Source organism: Sciurus vulgaris (assembly GCF_902686455.1).
Source record: "Sciurus vulgaris genome assembly, chromosome: 9".
NCBI lineage: Eukaryota > Metazoa > Chordata > Mammalia > Rodentia > Sciuridae > Sciurus > Sciurus vulgaris.
The window spans coordinates 53196920-53203612 of record NC_136469.1 but is presented as its reverse complement, the minus strand read 5'-3'; the positions used below and the strand labels follow the sequence as shown (position 1 = coordinate 53203612).

General features: G+C 35.6%; 1 pseudogene across 1 annotated transcript; it reads left to right on the top strand.

Annotated features, from left to right (window-relative positions):
* The first annotated feature begins 2076 nt into the window (after positions 1-2076).
* Positions 2077-5769, top strand: LOC306669787 (serine/threonine-protein kinase VRK1-like; annotated as a pseudogene). The gene is made up of 2 exons: positions 2077-2112; positions 4319-5769. The product of its transcript is annotated as a serine/threonine-protein kinase VRK1-like (transcript).
* Positions 5770-6693: the final 924 nt, after the last annotated feature.

Genomic DNA, 6693 nt, shown 5'->3' with positions numbered 1-6693 from the left:
TTAGACATATACTTTACATGAATTATCACACATCTCTGGTTCTCAGTGATACGCAACAGTACAAAAATTATAACCTCACTTTCAGGATACAAAATAAAAAACTACAGGAGGCAATTTAGTGTAACTTAAATGACAATCATGGCAAATTTCTGTCTTGTAGAGAAAACTGAACCCTCCAAAATTTTAGTGAATGAATAACCATGCCTTTCTACTAGGGACATATATTAGTAATATCTGTCTGTAATCATGGGTATTATAATAAAATTATTATTAAGATACATAATGCTTTATAGCTTACATAATGTTTTCGCACATCATATCCACTTTTTAATTCCTTATGAGGTATCTCCATTATTTTATTATTAATCCTAAAGAACCAACAGTTAAACACCTGTACTAAGCAGATACCTTGATCTTCCAAATCTTACTGGTCCTGTGTTTTCCCTTATAGTATACTTTCTTCCATGTTAATTAAATAGTCTGATGGTTTATTTGAGTGAGAAGTTTAAGAAGGGGTTTTTTTGTTGTTGTTTATTTCCTTTTGATAAAACTTATTAGGAAAGATAAGTGACAAAAAAATCCTAATCTATAGTAACTGCTTTAGTGGCATATTTAAGAGACATTATATAGAGAAATGAGAACATTAAACATTCCTCTGGAGTGGATATGAAGAGATTTTATCAGTTTTTTTTCTTATTGCTAGGGAGTTTATGGGATGAATTCACTTGGCAAAATCAGGCTGCTGCTGCTGCTGCTGACAGCATTTGCCTTTTTATTTAGAGAACTATGTACCTTGATTCTTCTAGTAGTTGTAGAAGGCAGTGAGCCTGTAAAGATAGTCCATCCGAAAAAGTCAATGTATAAGAGAAGTAACTAAATTCTAGACAGAATTTAAAACAGGAATGACTTTTTCTGGGTATACCCAATGGTCATATTAATAGAATGATAACCCTAAATTTTCAATAATGATGAAAAGGAGAATAGTTGCTGATGGGCTAGCATGCCTCTGTATAAAACTAAATCTTTAGGTACCAACCTGTTGGAATGGGAAAGAGTGACTCATACTTGTTCACTGCACTTTTTATGGTTAGGGTTTTTCCTTTGACTAAGTCTTGGCTGAGATAATTCACTGGTGCAGAGCTCCAGAAAAAATATTTGGAGGTAGGACCCAGAACAATGAAATAATTGTTGATTTGAAAGTGAGCCATCTGAAATTTCAAGGTGTGAATTAATTAACATATATTGTGTTTTTCACCCTTGTGTATTCCCTTATTTCTGTTTTTCACACTCCTCTAACACACTCTATTCCCAATTCCCCAGATTTTTAAATTAAAAACAAAAGGTATGCAAGTGTTATTTTATATCTTCATCAAAATCATTTCCTATCTGGCAGGTTATTGTCTTTAGCAACAGGAACAGAAACAAGCCTGGGGCTCAGTAATTGCAAGGAGAAAGAATAATCCTTTTTAATGAAGAGCTAAATAACACTTTTCTTGTCCTTCCTCTTACTACACAATGCCTACAGAATTATCCAAATAGCAATTGTGAATGTCTGCTTAGGTCTTCTATGGCATTCATGTAATGAGCCTTCATGTCAGATCCCTCTGACAAAGTCTTACCTTAGTTTTCGTAAACTTCTCTATTAGAATATCATATGTGCCACTTGGTGATGGTGCATGCCTATAATCCCAGCAGCTTGGGAGGCTGAGGCAGGAGAATCACCAATTCAAAGCCAGCCTCAACAACTTAGTGAGGCCCTAAGCAACTCAGCAAGACCCTCTCTCTGCACAAAATCAAAAAAGTACTGGGAGTGTGCCTCAGTGGATGAGTGCCCCTGGGTTCAATCCCCAGTACCAATACCAAAAAAAAAAGAAAAAGAAAAGAAAGAATATCATACATGCCATAGAAAAAAGCTCTCAATATATACATCCACTTTCTTAAGTTTTCAGTTTTAATGTACATATTTGGCTGATACTTATTCATTTCAAACCCACTCAAATTATCACACATGGGAAATTTGAAAAGAACAGTGAAAAGTCATTCAAACTCAACACCATACAGAATTTCTCTTTGAAAATGGTTAATGAAAAATGCAAACTAAAGTCACTTTCAGTAAGTTTAGCAAAAAAAAGTTGATTGAAATAACTTTTCTATAATCTTCAGTTTTCATTTGAAAAGATATTTTCTCTTATAACAGCACATAATAACAAAAACTTTCAATGTTTGAAAAGACAATTATTTTTCAATTTGAGTGCAAATCTGGGAATTAGCAATACCACTTGAAAATCTTAACCTTACGTACACAAAGTGGAACATGTCTGAAAATGAATAGAAGGGAAAAACTAAACCAATCCTTCAAAAGAAAAGGCAGCGTACAGATAAATATAGTTTTTAAAAAAGAAAGGAAGAATAGAAGTCTGAAATTGTTGAGATCATATATCTAGAAAAATAAATCCAAGAGTCGGAGATAGCAGGGTCTTAGAGTAATCACTATTGCTCCCAGAATGGTATTAACTAGGGAGATTATATTCCTAGTTGCATAAAAATACCAAGTATACAATCTTATAAAATGTTCAAGACACTTTCAAATATAAAGTTTAGTGGAAATTTTTGGCTTCCAGATGAGAATAGCGTATAGGATGAGCATCTGGAAGGACATGAGGAAAGATGGTAAACAATAGACTCTAAGAGGAAAGGTGGCAGGACACCAAAGACAAACTGTCTGGACATCATTTATTTGGCCTAGAGCTAATCCTACTCACATGGTTCTTTGGTTGTGAGTTGTAATTATCTCCAGAAATAGTTTGTTTATTTGATGTATACATGTGCACTCTCATTCAGAAAAAGCTGAACAGCCCAGTCTCAGGTGGTGCACAGCAGCAAAATGTTCATTTTAGTGCCTCGTTTGTATGATTGAGTGATCCCATTACCAACTAACACATTATTTTCCTGCATTCACTAATCCTGGTTATTAGTCAGATTTGGATTTGCTGTTGCATAATGGTGCACACAAGAGAACATTTAGAATTTAATGCCTCATAAGATACTATGTTGGGATTCAGGGTATATTAGGAAAACACACCAACTAGAAAAGATGAAGGAAGATGAGGAAGGAAAACAGTGGTAAGGAATAAACTTCCTAACATTTGCATATTAAATTAAAAGACATAATATAACCAATCCCCTTTAAAATCAATTCAAATTGATTTTGCTCCCAAACTTGCTCATGCTGAGAATGGAAGCTAAGAAGCTCCTCCCTGGCCCAGTCAGGCACCTAGGAAACTGAAACTGCACATTTCCGATTAGCACAGCCTGGCTAAATCTGTGTATTTTGTCCCACTATACCTCTCCCCTTCTTATAAAAGCTGTCTCTGCACCAAACCCTCTGAAGATGGAGATTTGAGACAGAAAATTTCTTCTCTTTCTTCCTCTGGGCTAGCTTTGAATAAACCTGTTTTCTTCACCGACTGTTTGTCTCCAAGCATTAGTAGAGTAATAGTAGGATCCTGTTCCCCAAAACAGTTTTGATGAGACAGCTGGGAGAAAGAGTCCACTCTGAGCAATCTCCAGTGAGGGGAGCCATCAGGATCACAGGAAGAAGGGGTTCAACTGCTCACTAGCCAAACTCTCAGTTGGAATTTAAGGAAAAATCCCAGCAGTTACCCAAAGCCTCTTTACATTTGGGGAATTTTCCTTCCTTTCCTTCTGTGACATCAGCAGTCCATAAATGCTTGGATGATAGACGAAAAGGTTTTGGGGAGCTGATCAGCTCCAGTCACTCCAGGGTCCTGGAAAATTTTGCCTCTGCCATTTGGAGCTAAAATACATGCAACCTTTTGAATTTTGCATGATTCAGTTTTATGGTACCAGGTTGTATGAAATCTCTCCACCATTTGGGTCTTAAATAAGCCATTTGGACCTCATTGGTTGGGTTCTGTTTGGGGGTTATTGGTCAGTGTGGACTAAGATTAAGAGAGCCAGAATTCTCAGCAATTAAATTTGTGTGTTTGGAGGATAGTCATTTGGCTTTGCTTATAAATTAAGACAGCAGTAAGAAATTTGTACAGGGCAGAACACCTCAGGTGGAAAATGTCTCATGTAAAATCAGCTTTGGATACAAGAGCCCTGCAAAAGAGATGTCTTACAGAACAATTTGTAACTGGGGAGATTATAACTGATGTGTCAAGAAAGGAATAGAAACTAGGATTACCCATTTGAGATAAGTTGGCAATGAAGCTCCTCATATCATAAAAGTAGAAACCAGTGAAAATGAACCTCATGGTTTGTTTTGTTTGTTTGTTTGTTACTGAATTTAAAGTTCTCCCAGTAAGCTACAAAACCACAGCAAATTCAGAAATGGATTCATACCTTTGAACTAAAATACATTGATATTTCTAAATATTGGTGATCTAGTCTACATAATAAAAATGAGAAAAATTACACTTATGATAATGGATTGCTTTGGAACTGTCCTTCAGAAAATATATGAAGCAAATGCCAAAAGATTTTCTCAGAAAACTGTCTTGCAGCCAAGCTTGCCAATTCTCCATATTCTGAAATAAATTCATGAGCATGAGTATGTACATGGAGATATCAAGACCTCAAATCTTTTGATCTATAGAAATCCTGGCCAGTACTTGATAGATTATGGCCTTGCTTTTCAGTACTCTTCAGAGGAGATCATGAAGAATATACAGAGGACCCTAAAAGACATGATGGCACTATTGAATTCACCAGCATTGGTGCACACAAATGAATGGTTGACTCCATCAAGACATGGTAACTTGGAAACACTTGGTTATTGCTTGATCCAGTGGCTTAATGATCAGTTTTTCCCAGAAGAATAATTTGAAAGATCCTAACAATGTTAGGGATTCCAAAATTAAATATAGAGAAAATATTGCAGGTGTGTTGGAGTAAAGTTTCCCTGGAAAAACAAACCTGGTGAAATTGTTGAATACATGGAAACTGAAATTACAGAACTATTCTGAAAAACCTCAAAATTATCAAAATTTGTATAACATTCTTTTGTAAGGACTAAAAGCTGTAGGAAGTAAGGATAATGACAAACTGGACCTTGGTGTTGTGGAGAATGTGGAGAATGGTAAAACAGTAACAAAGAAGCAAAATAAATAAATTAAAGAAAGCACAGAATCTAGTGTTGAAGACATGGAATACTCAAATAGAGAAGGCCACACAAACCTAAAGTAAGGAGTTCCAAGGAGCAATTTATCAAAGTATGTCTCAGCCGGAGGCTAGCAGCCAAAGCTATGATAACTCAAGAACCAGAAAGGAAGTCCAGAAGCAAGACGAATGCTGTAAATCAACTTTTCTTCCTTTTCATTTGCCTTTTTCTCCTTTTCTGTTTTATTTGCATATGAATCTTACAAGGATGGAATAATAATTAAGTACTAAATGAATACATTGCACAATGTTTAAAAAAAGAGTTAACATACTCTTGTAATGCAGCATGGCTTATATATCTAAATATATGCTTTAGTTTAATGGAAGTGTTTTCTGTGTTCTTTGTTAAGTTGGCCATTGGCTTAGCAGAGGCAGAAAATCTGATGGCTGCAACAAGAGATGTATCACTCAGACAAGACCAATGCCAGAACAAGCATCTGGCTCTTGTGCTTCATATGCAACTTGATGGAATCTACACACTAATGCAGCAATAAACAGCCAGCCAGAGGACAGGTGCCCCAATTCCTTCAAGATTGGGGAATGAACAAACACAAAGGAATTATAAAAGAGCCCCTTTATGATGAAAAGCTCCGAATTGGTTTTGATCCCAACTGAGAGTGGGAGCTGGGAAGCTATTCCCTGGTCCCAGGGGGTTTGGGTGGAGGAACTGACGTATTTCTGATTGGCTCGGCCTAGCTAAATCCACGTACATATATGTCCAGACTAAATCCCACTGTACCCCTGCTCTGCTTACAATATCTGTTTGTGCCCCTGTGCCCCTAAAGACAGAGATTTAAGACAAAATATGTCTCCTCTATCTTCTTTCAGGGATGGCTTTGACTAAACCAACCTTTGTCTTCAGAGCTTTAGTGCAGTAAGAAGCAGCAGGACCTTTTTTCCTGGTAAAAATAATGATAAAATACCAGGGAATGTGCAATTTAAGTGGTAAGGAAGAACCCTTGAAACAAATGGGGTACCCTACAAGAGGAAGTCTTGAATTAAATAATTATCTCAGCAACATCTAGTAATATGGGGAAAGAATAAGCATTTCTTTCTCTGGGGAGGTCATAAGAAAGAAAAGAATTGAAGGAAATGAAAGTATTTTAAAGGTATTATTCTAATAGTTGAAGGGATGATGCAATGGGAAATTATTGGTTGGGGAAATAGTTGTTACTTTGTTATCAGTGGTAGAAAACTATGTAACTAATTCTGATCATTATTAATAGGTATGAAGTAAAGTAAAACTTCCAAATTATCAAGGAGAGAAATGGGATCAATAATAACTTTATCAAATCAACAAAACTAGGGAAAAGAAAACAATACAAAATAATATAGTAATATAAAATAAATTATAAAGAAGAGGGTAAAACATCCCATGTGCTTCTGAGAAAGGATTTAATATCACAATGTAATTTGTCATAAAACACATATATACATACATACTATAAAACAATATGTTTGGGAAATTTAAAAAAAAAATCTGAGCATATATGTGGAATGAAAGTCTGA